A 17,110-nucleotide genomic window follows, 5' to 3' on the forward strand; every position below is an offset into this window, starting at 1 on the left:
GTCTCCGGAAGCATTTCAAAAATTTGTTTTATACATTTTACATAAAATGAAAATATCAGTATACAATCTTACATATGTCATCTATATAATTTTAAATTGGCAAATAAATTTTACTTCCGGTGAGATATCTCAAATATCTCTATGTAGCTTTTCTTTTTACAAATTTGATGTCCGCAATATTTTCGTCATTGTAAGTGATTGAGACACGAATCTTTCATTGATTGTTTGATAGAATTTTGACTGGGGATGTGTTTAACGGGTTTAATTTTGTCAACTGTCACTTCCGGTTCTTACCGGAAGGGTTCAAACAAATCCTGTTTTTTAACAAGTTTAGCTGACTTTCTTGGAATTTCATCTAGCCTGATAAGCAGTGATGTACATTAAGCAAATGTACGAGAAATACCAGCTTTTGTTTTTATTAATCACTTTCGTTCGTCCGTTTCGGTCCCGAGACAAAAAATATTGTTTGAAAGAGATCTTAGATTTGGCAGAGTCGTGAACAACCAAACTTTGAGGAAAGATTGACTTATGATTGTACAAATGGTTGTACAAACATTTTTGTGTAGATCGGCGTTACTTCCGGTCGTCACAGAAAGTACTTAAAAAATTGATTTCTTTTTCATTCTCGTTGTTTTACATGTAAGTAACGTCTGGGTATATCATTCACAATAATAATCATATCAACTTTTTTTTGCATGTAAGAGAAGCAATGTCTTACAGTTAAATTGATACATGTATATCAAAACGGAAGACCTTTTTGTTGCTTTTGCAACAAGTGTCTAGTTAAGGTCTTCCGTTACAACGGAAGACCTTCTAGTGATTGTAATGTTTTTAAGGTCTTCCGTTTCCAACGGAAGACCTTATAGTGATTGTAATGTTTCTTTTTATTATTATTATTATTATTATTTTTTTCCCCTTTTTCTCTCGTGAATTTCTCAGAGATGTCTTGATGGATTTTTATAAAATTTTCAGGAATGACAGAAAATAAAAAGATCTAGAGGATTTTAATTAAAAATGTTCTAAATTCACTTCCGGTCGTCCGTTTCCTGTCCCGCGACAAAAAGCTTGTCACCTCGTGATCTAAGAAACGGTAAAGACTTAAACATTCAAACTTTGTGGGATGATAGACCTATAGCTGTAGATGTGTTTAAACACTTTTGTTTTGTTCGTCATAACTTCCGGTCGTCACCGGAAGCACTTCAAAAATATTTTTTTTACGCATCAATTTTTTTGTCAATAGAATAAATTTATAAGAATAAATCTATTCATAGGAAATCTCTGCGATGTAATATCAACAAAAAATTTCTACTTCCGGTGAGATATCTCAATTATCTCAGGTAGCTTTTTTAAAACACATTTTGTACCCGCGAGATATCAGAAACTATAAGCGATCAAGACACGAAACTTTCATAGATGATAGACATTTGATTGAAGATGTGTTTAACCGGTTTCATTTTGTCTTCCGTCACTTCCGGTCCATACCGGAAGAGTTAAAAAAAAAAGAGCTGTCTATCAGTTTAACTGTTTTCCTTTGATATATATTAGTTAGATAAATGAAAAATAATGTACAAAAGGCAAGTATACAAGAAATATTGAATACAATTTACATTGAACACTTCCGTTTGCCCGTTTCCTGTACAGAGACCAAAAACCTGATTTCGACGAGATCTCAAAAACAGTAACGACTTGAACAACCAAACTTTGTGGAATGATAGACCTATGTATGTACATGTGTTTACACTATTTTGTTTTATCCGGCGTAACTTCCGGTCGTCACAGGAAGTACACCCAATTTTGATATTTTTATCATTCACAATAATTTTCGTATCCATTTTTTATTTATGTGAGAGAAGCAATGTCTTACAATTAAATTGATACTTCTATATCAAAACGGAAGACCTTTTTGTTGCTTTTGCAACAAGAGTCTAGTTTATTTAAGGTCTTCCGTTTCCAACGGAAGACCTTATAGTGATTGTAATGTTTCTTTTTATTATTATTATTATTATTATTTTTTTCCCCTTTTTCTCTCGTGAATTTCTCAGAGATGTCTTGATGGATTTTTATAAAATTTTCAGGAATGACAGAAAATAAAAAGATCTAGAGGATTTTAATAAAAAATGTTCTAAATTCACTTCCGGTCGTCCGTTTCCTGTCCCGCGACAAAAAGCTTGTCACCTCGAGATCTAAGAAACGGTAAAGACTTAAACATTCAAACTTTGTGGGATGATAGACCTATAGCTGTAGATGTGTTTAAACACTTTTGTTTTGTTCGTCATAACTTCCGGTCGTCACCGGAAGCATCTAAAAAATATTTTTTTTACGCATCAATTTTTTTGTCAATAGAATAAATATATAAGAATAAATCTATTCATAGGAAATCTCTGCGATGTAATATCAACAAAAAAATTCTACTTCCGGTGAGATATCTCAATTATCTCAGGTAACTTTTTTTAAACACATTTTGTACCCGCGAGATATCAGAAACTATAAGCGATCAAGACACGAAACTTTTATAGATGATAGACATTTGATTGAAGATGTGTTTAACCGGTTTCATTTTGTGTTCCGTCACTTCCGGTCCATACCGGAAGAGTTAAAAAAAAGAGCTGTCTATCAGTTTAACTGTTTTCCTTTGATATATTTTAGTTAGATAAATGAAAAATAATGTACAAAAGGCAAGTATACAAGAAATATTGAATACAATTTACATTGAACACTTCCGTTTGCCCGTTTCCTGTCCAGAGACCAAAAACCTGATTTCGACGAGATCTCAAAAACAGTAACGACTTGAACAACCAAACTTTGTTGGATGATAGACCTATGTATGTACATGTGTTAACACTATTTTGTTTTATCCGGCGTAACTTCCGGTCGTCACAGGAAGTACACCCAATTTTGATATTTTTATCATTCACAATAATTTTCGTATCCATTTTTTATTTTTGTGAGAGAAGCAATGTCTTACAGTTAAATTGATACTTCTATATCAAAACGGAAGACCTTTTTGTTGCTTTTGCAACAAGAGTCTAGTTATTATTATTATTATTATTTTTTTCCCAGTTTTTGTCCACAAGATATCTCAAAGATGGCTGGATAGATTTACTTGAAATTTTCAGGATTGATAGAAAATGATCATATCTCTAGGCGATTTTTTCATTTTTTTAATATTCATTTCCTGTCGTCCGTTTCCTGTCCCGCGACAAAAAGCTTGTCACATCGAGATCTCAGAAACGATAAAGATTTGAACATCCAAACTTTGAGGGATGATAGACCTATAGTTGTAGATGTGTTTAAACATTTTTGTTTTGTTCGGCGTAACTTCCGGTCGTCACCGGAAGCTCTTCAAATTTTTTTGTTTTTACGTATTTAATTTATTTTCCATAGAATAAAGATATTAGTATAGATCCTTACATATGTCATCTATACAATGTTGAATAAACAAAAAAATTCTACTTCCGGTGAGATTTCTCGATTATCTCAGGAAGCTTTTTTAAAACATATTTTGTACCTGCAAGTTCTCAGGTACTGTACGTGATCAAGACACGAAACTTTTACTAAAGATAGACATTTGATTGAAGATGTGTTTAAACAGTTTCATTTTGTTTTCCGTCACTTCCGGTCCACAGCGGAAGAGTTCAAACAAATCAAACTCTTTATCCGTTAAACTGTTTTAATTTGATAGTTTTAGCTACTTCGATGAATAATAATGTAAAATAGGAAAGTAACAAGATATAAAAAATTTAAATTTCATTAAGCACTTCCGTTTGTCCGTTTCCTGTCCCGAGACAAAAAACCTTATATCAACGAGATCTCAAAAACGGTAACGGCTTCAACAACCAAACTTTGTAGGATTATAGACCTATGTATGGACACGTGTTAACACTATTTTAGTTCATCCGGCGTAACTTCCGGTCTTCACAGGAAGTACACCCAATTTTGATATTTTTAAAAATATTTTGGTTATTTAGCATTGAAGTAACATTTTAGCTATAGAAATACAAAAAGTCATCTACACATGGTAAAAAAAAGTTCTACTTCCGGTGAGACATCTCATATATCTCAGATAGCCTTCTTTTTTAAAAACAAAGAATAAATAAGATCTCAGAACTATGATAGATCAAGACACAAAACTTATATATATTATATTCATTTTCTGTTTACAAGATAACTGGATTTCTTGTGCAGATTAATACATGACGAACGGAAGACCTTTTTGTTGCTATAGCAACAAGAGTCTAGTTATTAAGGTCTTCCGTTTCCAACGGAAGACCTTCTTGTTATTCTTCCGTTTCTTTTTCCCTATTCTTATTATTATTATTTTTTCCCCTTTTTTTGTGCACGCGATTTCTCAGAAACGGCTTGGCCGATCTCAATCAAATTTTAGGATGTGATAGATAGTGGTCTGAACTTGATTGGAAATTTTTTGGATTGATGACGTCACATCCGTTTTTGAGATATTGAGATTTTTCTATTTTTTATATGGGTATTTTGTCTTCTGTTGTTCTCCTAAATTATAAGAGATATTAAACTCAAATTTTGCGGTAGGTAAAGGAAAGATTGAAGTTTTGCATGATTGTTGTTTTGTATGTTTAGCACTTCTGGCGTTAAGGCTCGCTATGGCTCGAAAATTGACATTAAAAAAGCGTCGTGAATTTTTGTGTTTTTCTCTCTTTATCTCTTTTCTGGAAAATATTTTGTTAAAACATGTAATGTAAAAAAGGTTTATATTTACAAGACCTTTCTGCTGATATCAAGAAAAAGGGGCTGGCCCCTAATATTAGGGACCTAAAGGGCTCTAAACTATTTTACCCATAACTCTTTACCGAGGGATATTTTGTAATAAATTATATAAGCAAATATGTTTATCTTACAGATATGAAGCCAAGCAGTATAACGATTTTCTCATATGTTACGTAATTAGGGATTTTTAGGGGTCAGAAGTCCAAAACTTTGACCACCTATATCTCAAAACGGAAACATATTTTGAAATGCAGTATAAAAGAAAAGATGCTCAAAATGATGTACTTAACACCATGCAACCTATAAAATTTGGTTCAGCGGCCCCAATAAGGAGATAAGGGACCGGCCCCTAAAACATTCTTTCTCAGATATCTCAAGAATGGTAACGAATTTCTGAACACTTGTTGAACAAAATGTCTTTATAATTAACTGACCTTTCATTTGATACCAAGAAAAAGGGGCTGGCCCCTAATATTAGGGACCTAGAGGGCTCTAAAGTCTTTTTACTATAGTTCTTTACTGAGGGATATTTTGTAATAAATTATAGAAGCAAATATGTTTATCTTACAGATATGAAGCCAAGCAGTATAACGATTTTCTCATATGTTACGTAATTAGGGATTTTTAGGGGTCAGAAGTCCAAAACTTTGACCACCTATATCTCAAAACGGAAACATATTTTGAAATGCAGTATAAAAGAAAAGATGCTCAAAATGATGTACTTAACACCATGCAACCTATAAAATTTGGTTCAGCGGCCCCAATAAGGAGATAAGGGACCGGCCCCTAAAACATTCTTTCTCAGATATCTCAAGAATGGTAACGAATTTCTGAACACTTGTTGAACAAAATGTCTTTATAATTAACTGACCTTTCATTTGATACCAAGAAAAAGGGGCTGGCCCCTAATATTAGGGACCTAAAGGGCTCTAAAGTCTTTTTACTATAGTTCTTTACTGAGGGATATTTTGTAATAAATTATAGAAGCAAATATGTTTATCTTACAGTTATGAAGCCAAGCAGTATAACGATTTTCTCATATGTTACGTAATTAGGGATTTTTAGGGGTCAGAAGTCTAAAACTTTGACAACCTATATCTCAAAACGGAAAAATATTTTGAAATGCAGTATAAAAGAAAAGATGCTCAAAATGATGTCCTTAACAACATGCAGCCTAAAAAATTTGGTTCAGCGGCCCCAATAAGAAGATAAGGGACCGGCCCCTAAAATATTCTTTCTGAGGTATCTCAAGAATGGTAACGGATTTCTGAACACTTGTTGAACAAAATGTCTTTATAATCAAATGACCTTTCATTTGATACCATGAAAAAGGGGCTAGCCCCTAATATTAGGGACCTAGAGGGCTCTAAAGTCTTTTTCCTATAGTTCTTTACCGAGGGGTATTTCGTAATAGATTATAGAGGCAAATATGTCTATCTAACAGTTGTGTAGCCTAACATTATAATGATTTTTCTCATGTGTTACGTAATTAAGGATTTTTAGGGGTCAAAAGTCCAAAAATGTGATTAACTATATCTCAAAAAGAAAAAATATTTTGAAATGCAGTATTAAAGAAAAGATGCTCAAAATAATATACCTAATAACATGCAACCTTACAATTTTTGTTCAGCGGCCCCAATAAGGAGATAAGGTCCGGCCCCTAAAATATTCTTTCTGAGATATCTCAAGAACGGCGACGAATTTCTAAACACTTGTTGAACAAAACTCTTACACCTGAAACAAAATAGTATCAGGCACTTTAAATGAAGATCCTCTTTTCCTGGTTAAATCATGTATAGCTGTTAAATAGCAAAATCAAGATCGAACATAAATCTCAATTTCTAAAATCAGACGGAAGACCTCCTCGTTGCTCGCAACGAGATCGTGTCTAGTTATTATTATTTTTTTCCCAGTTTTTGTCCACAAGATATCTCAGAGATGGCTGGATAGATTTACTTGAAATTTTCAGGATTGATAGAAAATGATCATATCTCTAGGCGATTTTTTCATTTTTTTAAAATTCATTTCCTGTCGTCCGTTTCCTGTCCCGCGACAAAAAGCTTGTCACATCGAGATCTCAGAAACGATAACTACTTGAACATCCAATCTTTGAGGGATGATAGACCTATAGTTGTAGATGTGTTTAAACATTTTTGTTTTGTTCGGCGTAACTTCCGGTCGTCACCGGAAGCTCTGAATTTTTTTTTGTTTTTACGTATTTAATTTTTTTTCCATAGAATAAAGATATTAGTATAGATCCTTACATATGTCATCTATACAATGTTGAATAAACAAAAAAATTCTACTTCCGGTGAGATATCTCGATTATCTCAGGAAGCTTTTTTAAAACATATTTTGTACCCGTAAGTTCTCAGGTACTGTACGTGATCAAGACACGAAACTTCCACTAATCATAGACATTTGATTGAAGATGTGTTTAAACAGTTTCATTTTGTCTTCCGTCACTTCCGGTCCACCGCGGAAGAGTTCAAACAAATCAAACTGTTTATCCGTTAAACTGTTTTTATTTGATAGTTTTAGCTTCTTCGATGAAAAATAATGTAAAATAGGAAAGTAACAAGATATAAAAATTTTTAATTTCATAAAGCACTTCCGTTTGTCCGTTTCCTGTCCCGAGACAAAAAACCTTATATCGATGAGATCTCAAAAACGGTGACGACTTGAACAATAAAACTTTGTTGGGTGATAGGCCTATGTATGTACATGGGTTTACATTATTCTGTTTTGTTCGGCGTAACTTCCGGTCGTCACCGGAAGCACTTCAAAAATAACTACTTTTACACATTAGATTCTTTTGCCATAGAATAGATACATAAGTATAAATCTATACATAGGTTATCAATGCAATGTTATATCAACAAAAAAATTCTACTTCCGGTGAGATATCTCAAATATCTCAGGTAGCTCTTTTGAAACACATTTTGTACAAACGAGTTCTCAGAAACTATAAGTGATCAAAGCACAAAACGTTCATGGATGATAGACATTTTATTGAAGATGTGTTTAACTGGTGTCCTTTTGTCTTCCGTCACTTCCGGTCCACACAAGAGGAGTTCAAACAAATCGAACTTTTTATCAGTTTAACTGTCTTCCTTTGATATTTGTAGTGAGCTCGATGAACAATAGTGTACAAAAGGCAAGTATACAAGAAATATTTATTGCAATTTACATTGAGAACTTCCGTTTGTCCGTTTCCTGTCCCGAGACAAACAACCTTATTTCGACGAGATCTCATAAACGGTGTCGACTTGAACAACCAGACTTTGTGGGATGATAGACCTTTATATGTACATGTTTTTAAACTATTTTATTTTGTTCGGCGTAACTTCCGGTCGTCACCGGAAGCACTACAAAAATTATGTTTTTTCTTTATGTATTTCTTTTACATGGAATGAATATATCAGTATACAATCTTAGTTGTGTCATCCTTATAATGTTAAATTTTTAAATAACTGTTACTTCCGGTGAGATATCTCAAATATCTCTATGTAGCTTTCCTTTTTACAAATGTGATGCCCGCAAGATTTTTGCCACTGTAAGTGATTGAGACACAAAGGTTTCATGAATGATAGACATTTGATTGATGATATGTTTAGCGGGTTCTTTTTTATCAACTGTCACTTCCGGTTTTCACCGGAAGGATTCGAATAAATCACATTTTTAACAAGTTTAACTGAATTTCTTGGGTGTTTCATCTAGCCTGATAAACAGTGATGTACTCTAAGCAAATGTACGAAAAATACCACCTTTTTTATTAATCACTTCCGTTGGTCCGTTTCCCGTCTCCAGACAAAAACTATTGTTTCAAAGATATTTCAGACTTGACAAAAACGTTAACAACCAAACTTTGTGGAAAGATTGACTTATGATTGTACAAATGTTTAACCTGTTTTGTTTAGTTCGGCTGTCCTTCCGGTCGTCACAGAGAGTACTTCAAAAATTGATTTCTTTTTCAATCTCGTTGTTTTACATGGAAGTAACGTCTGGATATATAATTCACAATAATTATCATATCAACTATTTTCTCTATGTAAGAGAAGCAATGTCTACTACGGTTAAATTGATTCATGTATATCAAAACGGAAGACCTTTTTGTTGCTTTTGCAACAAGAGTCTAGTTATTATTATTATTTTTTTCCCCTTTTTGTATCGTGAATATCTCAGAGATGTCTGGATAGATTTTCCTAAAATTTTTAGTGATGACTGAAATGAGAAAGATCTAGAAGTTTGTGATTTGAGTTTTTTCTTAACTCATTTCCGTTTGTCCGTTTCCTGTCCCGCAACGAAAAGCTTGTCACCTCGAGAACTCGAAAATGGTAAAGACTCGAACATCCAAACTTTTTTGGGATGATATACCTATAGCTGTAGATGTGTTTAAACTGTTTTGTTTTGTTCGTCGTAACTTCCGGTCGTCACCGGAAGTACTTCAAAAAATATTATTTTTACGTTTTTAATTTCTTTTCCATAGAATAAATATATAAGTATAAATCTATGCAAATGTTATCTACGCGATGTCAAATCAGCAAAAAAATTCTACTTCCGGTGAGATATCTCAATTATCTCAGGAAGCTTTTTTAAAACACATTTTGTACCCGCGAGATCTTAGAAACTTTATGTGATCAAGACACGAAACTTTTCTGGATGATAGATATTTGATTGAAGATGTGTTTTACCGGTTTCATTTTGTCTTCCGTCACTTCCGGTCCACACAGGACAAGTTCAAACAAATCGACCTGTTCATCAGTTTACTGTTTTTCTTCGATATTTTGAGTAAGATAGATTAACAAAAATGTACAAAAGGCAAGTATACAAGAAATATTAAATACAATTTACATTGAGCACTTCCGTTTGTCCGTTTCCTGTCCCGAGACAAAAAACCTTATTTCGACGAGATCTCATAAACGGTGACGTCTTGAACAATGAAACTTTTTGGGGTGATAGACCTATGTATGTACATGTGTTTACACTATTTTGTTTTGTTCGGCGTAACTTCCGGTCGTCACCGGATTCACTTGAAAAAAACTACTTTTACGCATTAAATTCTTTTGCCATTGAATAGATATATAAGTATAAATCTATACATAGGTTATCAATGCAATGTTATATCAACTAAAAGATTCTACTTCCGGTGAGATATCTCAAATATCTCAGGTAGCTTTTTTGAAACACATTTTGTACAAACGAGTTCACAGAAACTATAAGTGATCAAAGCACTGTTCATGGATGATAGATGATAATACAAACAAATCATGTTTTTAACAAGTTTAACTGACTTTCTTGGGTGTTTTATCTAGCCTGATAAACAGTGTAAACAGCAAATGTAAGAAAAATACCAGCTTTTGTTTTTTTTAATTACTTCCGTTCGTCCGTTTCCGGTCCCGAGACAAAACTATTGTTTCAAAGAGATCTAAGATTTGGCAGAGACGTAAACAACCAAACCTTAAGGAAAGATTGACTTATGATTGTACAAATGGTGAACATTTTTGTTTAGTTTGGCGTTACTTCCGATCGTCACAGAAAGTACTTCGAAAATTGATTTCTTTTTCATTCTCGTTGTTTTACATGTAAGTAACGTCTGGATATATCATTCACAATAATTATCATATCCACTTTTTTTCTATGTGTGAGAGAAGCAATGTCTTACAGTTAAATTGATACATGTTTATCAAAACGGAAGACCTTTTTGTTGCTTTTGCAACAAGTGTCTAGTTTATATTATCATTATATTAATATTTAATCTGCAGACCAATTACACCTTTGTGTACGTTGTCGTAGTCGGGTAAACGAAAACAAATCTCTAGACAATTGTTTGATAAATAATGGTCTAACAATAAGTATAAATCAAAGTACTGAGAGTACTGAAAGACGGGGTCTTGAAAGTTTGAATTTGTAATTGTACTTGATTTCTTAGAACATGCTTAAAAAATGATGAGTTTGAATTAGTTGTTTCAATCTATGTTAATTCAGCTGTTTGCAATTGTCTGATACTTTGTACTTTGCCTAAATTTTACTTAATCCCGGCCTTCATAATTGTAGAAAATTGACACAACGGTATTTTATGTAAAATAAGACCCCAAGGAATTTTTTTTTAAATCACTACTAACCGGGAAAATCAAAACAACTATATCAAGGTAGATAATTTAAATCATTAGATTAATTCAATTTTGTGATCCAAGAGACTATCCACAAGTCGGACGGTGTCCGTTATACAAGGTTTATGAAAACCCCAAAAACTCTCAAACTGCTGAATTAACAAACAAAGAGAACATTTATATACCGATAACAAACACAGGCACCTAACGTTAGAAATATTTCTTTTAATAATAAGATTTTAAGTACTGTAAGAATAAAAAGGTTTGTCACGGTCGCCATTTTGATTTTCTGACACGATTTTCTTGCAGCAATTAATGCATTAAGAGGTAAAAATAAATCCGTTGCCACTTACTACTTTTTGTGTAAACACGAATTACGATACAACCGCTCCGTTCATTAAAAATCATACTCCGAAAATCAGAGACATAAATAACAAAGATTGGCAACTCCCTCATTACCGTGTAAATGTTACGGGACCAACAGGAATCTTTTCGCATTAAATTTAAATCTGGTATTGAACATGAACCTGTCAATATGTTTAAGCATGTTTTATTTATGAAACATTTACAAAAACTCTTTATTCAGCTTTTAAATTACTTTTTTAAAAATCATTGACTTTTCACAAAGTGATGGTAATGGTAATGCATTACTTTACTCATGTAATGGAAATGTAATGCATTACTTCAAGAAAATTAAGTAATGGTAATGGTAATTCAGTGCCCTAATTCATGAAGAAATGGTAATGTTATGCATTACTTTACAATGTAATTCACTCCAAATCTGATTCCAACTAAGCCGGACAACATGAACATTAACATTTAACTTGGTTCTTCAATCGATAAGATTGTACATGTATATATCATTAGAGGTATTCGACACCCAAACTGTATAATTTACATGTATATAGATTTTGCTTACACTGCATTGTTCATAATTTGAATTCAATTTAGTTAATTAAAGAGCCAACGAACGAGAAAGCAAATTCAGACTTGTTTTTATTTTCTATGTACACAATTCCTTCATAGATGAACAGCAGTCATACCGCAGGTAGACTTGAAGCCAATGAAACACCTCTTTAATATGCAAGACATCTGTGTATAATTCGTCCTGATTTCAACGTCGGCTTGCGCATGAAGTTCGGTAGTATTCAGGTGAAAGATTGTCAAAATAAAACTCACGACTTTTTAAAAATGGCTTTCGATTCAACCTTCAACCTCTTCTATTGATTAATGAGCTTGTACACCAACTGAATCGTCAACGGCGTTGTGCATTCAGTTACGTAACTCTTTTCTCATTTGAACCCGAGCAAGAATAATTTGATCAATAAAACTATTTGTTTATTTTCTAGATAGGATTTGGTTTATACACAGAGGACTTAGAAGATTTAATGCGTGTTTTTATAATACATATTTACTGAAATGCATGAAAACTCTCTGCACTATTTTCTTAGGCGTAGACTCAATTCATGTGTTCTACGCGTGCTTCCGGTTTGAGACTTCGGCTGACAGTAAACAAAAGACGGGGTCACGTGACCCTGTCTAAAAACGACAGTCAGCATTCAATTGTATTTGTTCTATTGACCATTGAACGAAATGATGACTTCAATTGAGAATGTTGACAATCTAGTTTTATCACTTTATTTATCAATAGCTTGCCTCGTTTAAAAAGATATATTTAGATATTTAGAAAACACGTACCTTTAAAAATAATTAGAGGTCAGATCAGGTGTCATGGAGAAGTGAGCATTCTCTACCGACCGACCACACCCGCCGTGTGCTGTTTGTCGTAATCGGGACACGGAACAATCCGTAGTGAACTCAGTGGTTAATAATGTACCTGTCACATGACCGGCGTAGAACGGTGATTCGGCAAATTAAGTAAACCAACGTAAAACAAAAATGGAGGAACATATTAATTAAACAACTGTTGGTTTAAGCGTTGCTACAGATGTAATTATTCAGTAAAAATAATAAAAATTCCAAAATTTCTCCTAAACGCTTCCTCTAGCCTATCAGATTTCACAACATGGTTAAAAATACGATGTCCACGGGGATTTGGTATTGCAACAGATATGAATAACGTTCGTAAAATGTGCGAGGTAATCCGTATAACTACCAAATGCAGAATGGCCGTCAACATTCCCCATTATAAATCTCCGTAAGAAATCATTGTTATACCCGCACTTTCTAAAAAAGTTCGGGTATATTGTTGTTACCCTGTTCCGTCCGTCCGTCCGTCTGTCCGTCCGTCCGTCCGTCCGTCTGTCACGTTTTATTTTCTCAAACTGCTCTTACATCTTATAAACCAGCAAACTGAACTCTTGGAGTTTGATTTGGGGTATCATGTTGTTTTGTAAAAAGGTTTCAAAAATTCTCTGTTAGTCCTGGGGGTCAAATAATTTGTAAAAAATGACGTTTTTTCACAAAAAACCTTCTTCCTCGAACTCCTCCTACATTTTCAACAATAGACAAATCATCTTTTGAAATATGTTTAAGGGAATCCTATAGATGCGCAATAAGGTTTCGGAATTTTCAATTTTGTCCTGCGGGTCATTTAATGGCTAAAAAATGACTTTTTTTTTTTTTTACAAAAAAACTGGTTTCAAAAACGTCATTTTTTTGGGGCAGTAGCCAAATGATCTTCTAGAATATGATTGGGGGTGTCATATTGAGGCGTGATCAGGTTCCAGAATATTTTTTTTATTAAGGGGATCAGTGGGCAACAAAAAATGACGTTTTTTGGCCAAAAAAAATATGGTTCCCAGAACTCCTCTTACAACTTTTGGACTAGCTACGTCATCTCTTGGGATATAATTGGGGCTGTCCTATAGATGTGCAATAAGGTTTTAAAAATTTAAATTTCATCCAGGGAGTCAAATATTGGCAGAAAATTGACGTTTATCACTAAAAAAACAAACATTGATCCAAGAGCTCCTCTTATGATTTAATGGATAGACAATCATATCTTGGGATATGATAGGGACTGTTCTATAGATGTGCAGTAAGGTTTTCAAAATTTAAATTTCATCCAGGGAGTCAAAAAGTAGCAGAAAATTGACGTTTATCATTTCAAAAAAACATAGATTTTAGAACTCCTTTTATGATTTAATGGATAGACACATCATATCTTGGGATCAGGACCACCCACAGGGCCCATGACCTACGTAACATTTGATGCCCCTTAACATCAGAAACATGAATATATATGGTTTAGGGGTCATGATTATAACAGTTTCTGAGATATATGGTAATTTCAAATTCCTGGGAGTTGGGGATGACCCCAGGGGTCAGATCTAATAAACCCTATATATTGCCAGTAACAGCCAATATATATGATTATGAAAACCCTATATTATTATCTTTGTCCGTTTTCAAGTTACCATTTACAATAGAGTCTACGATTCTTCCTACAAGGTTCAATGTTAGACCCCACACCCTTTTGACACCCCCTCCTCCCCTCCCCCGAAAAGTGGTTGTCTAACCCAAAATGAGAAAAATCAAACCAGGGTGCACAACTAGATATGCAGGCCTATCATATCCTAGAGTTTTGTACAATTCTGTTCAGCCATCTCTGATAAACAAGTTCAGAGCAGGAAAGAAGAAAAAGAAGATTAAGAATAATAATACATGTATTAAGAACCGTACAAAAACAATAAGTCTCCAAATTTCATTCGGGAGACTGAATAATAAAGATTAAATAGAGATATGATCATCAAACATCAATAATTTAAAGATAATTGACAATTTCTGATTCTAAGGGGGTCAGGATGACCCCTTAGGGTCATGACTTACATGCCATAATGATCTGATGCGCCTGCATGACCTAAGGAGGAATAATATCTTTGGATTAAGGTGGGGATCTCAATGGTTTTTATGATATTTAATAATTTCAGGAAGAGCACTTGGGATCATGACCTACATACCATCTTAAATGCCTTGAACAAACAATAATATAATTTGTACATGATTAATGATTCAATTTAAGAACCCAGATATAGATCAATCAGCTTTTTTGTAATACTTCCTATGTACGTATGTGCATGTATTAGTTTGTGTTTTCTTCTATACCATTCATGTTCATGACTGTAGTATGGCTTAGTCTTATTTTAAATTACGTTAAAAAATTGTCAAATATATGACTTGGAACCCCCACTCCCAATCAAACTCAAATATAAACTGTTCTCCCCCCCCCTTGTCGAATGATCTATTAAAAAAATATATAATTTGGGGGTGTCTAAAAACTTTTATAAACTGGTAAAAAATGTTATTCTTAAAAAAAATTATATTACACCTTGCATAACTGACAAATGATCTATTGAGATATGATCAGAGGTCATATTTCTACCTTGGGATCAATAAGTAGTATTCATTGACAAGTTAAAATTAATAACATTAATAACAATAAAATAAATTATATGGTTTAGGGATGAGGATCTCAGATCTCAGAAGTTAACAAAATATACAGTGGATCATATCATTTCCTGTTTCATAAAGGCGGTGGGGGGGGGGGGGATAAAGACAACACTTGGGGGTCAGTAATATACTTTACACGATATGATGCATCATAATGACATTAGAAGATATTTTGTATTTTCCTGTTTCGTGGGGTCAGAACAGTCCCATAAGGTCATGACCTACATTGTATTTGATGCATTATAATACATTAAGAAAGAAATACTCCTTCCTTCTTATTATAACTAATATAAAAATGATAAGTGTCTACACCTACTTACATGTAATACACATATTTAATAAAAAATTGTTTATACAGGGTCAATATGGGGTCAACTCAATAGTGCATGCAGTCTGACAAATGAAAAAAAAACAACTTTTGCAACTAAAATGACAGAAACTTTACAAATGCGATAGGATAGGTAACGATGATAAGCGTATTTAAATATTAAAAGATGATGATACAGTATGCTGTCAAAGGGAGATCACATTTAGAAAGTGAAAGTAGAACTTATATATGTATGCTGGCATCTCATTATATTGTGCTACTGCTACTACATGTATTATGCTTACCTAAATTGGTCAACATCATAATGATAATCCATTTAAAACACAATAATAAATTCCTTTAGCTGATCTTAACAAATCCTTTTCTGCATACGGAAAACACAGACATGTATGTATGGGTGTTGCTAAAACGCGGAACCAAAAGCGGAACGGAATGGAAAATATCATCACGTTTATCGCTTAAAAAGGGTATAGACTGGCCAGAAACGATTTACTTTGTATCTTTTATTTATATCTAATTAATGATTATCAACATGTTGTTATATCTTATAAATATTCATATGAATGTCTATCAATTATAGCACTGTATTCATTCGGCTTTAGTTGAGTACGGAAACGGAAAAATCAAATGTATACGAATCGTGAAACATTAACATGATTAAACGAGCAAATTAGCTATAACTTTTTACTTATTTTTCTTCTATGGTATTGCTGGCATATCAGCGTAACGTACGCAGTTAGTGAAAGCGTTTTATGCATGTTTTGAGTTTTTTTTATATTTCAAATATGATGCACATGTATATACTTACATCAAAATTGAATTTTCGGTGTTCTAGACGATCTTTTATCATACAAACGATACAGTATCATTGAGATGGAAGGAAAAAACCGTAGGACTGACGACATTAACAATTAAAATACAGTAAACATTAAAGGGTACCTGCAGCCCAGCCGATGTGAAACATATGTTAAAGAGTTTATTTACCAAAATTTAATGCAAAAAACCGCATCGAAATCGGGGCAAAAATAACAGAGTTATGCCTCTTCAAAGTGGCTATTTTTACCTGCTTTGGGAAATCTAATCAAGAGAAAACAGAATTAGGCGATAACGAGGCTTCAGCGGAAGTGACGTCACGAGGTCAACATGAGGGAAATTTCTTTTCAAAGCTATACAAATTAAATTCGATTTTTCAGCCAAAATATTTGATATAGGTCTGATGTTTTGACGTATCTTGTTATTTTAAGTATTGTAGATCTAGAAATTGTATCCGTTATTATTTTATAACAATCAGATTTCTTTTTAAAGGATTTTAAAATTTGTTATTCTCGTCGCCTTTTTACCGATGAATACGATGTCTTAAAACGCTTACATGGGCAAATTTATGTTCATTATTCATTTTTTGATTACATAATATCCTTTCACACACGAGTGATCCGAGATAATGGCACAGGTAAACAGGTAAACTAACGAAGCCACTGCTCCAGACACACGTGTATCTGGGGTATGTATACACAAG

The 17,110-nt window shown here is 33.4% G+C and overlaps 1 protein-coding gene across 1 annotated transcript in view; it reads right to left on the minus strand.

The window, feature by feature from the left end:
* Positions 1-12,644, minus strand: part of LOC109619215 (uncharacterized) — a 95,431-nt gene extending 82,787 nt beyond the window's left edge. Inside the window, exon 1 of the transcript XR_010711101.1 lies at positions 12,552-12,644. The gene's annotated coding sequence lies outside the window, so the exon portion shown is untranslated. The remainder of the gene's footprint in view (positions 1-12,551) is intronic.
* Between the last annotated feature and the right edge of the window lie 4,466 nt (positions 12,645-17,110).

Source organism: Magallana gigas, chromosome 1 (genome assembly GCF_963853765.1).
Source record: "Magallana gigas chromosome 1, xbMagGiga1.1, whole genome shotgun sequence".
Classification (NCBI taxonomy): Eukaryota; Metazoa; Mollusca; class Bivalvia; order Ostreida; family Ostreidae; genus Magallana; species Magallana gigas.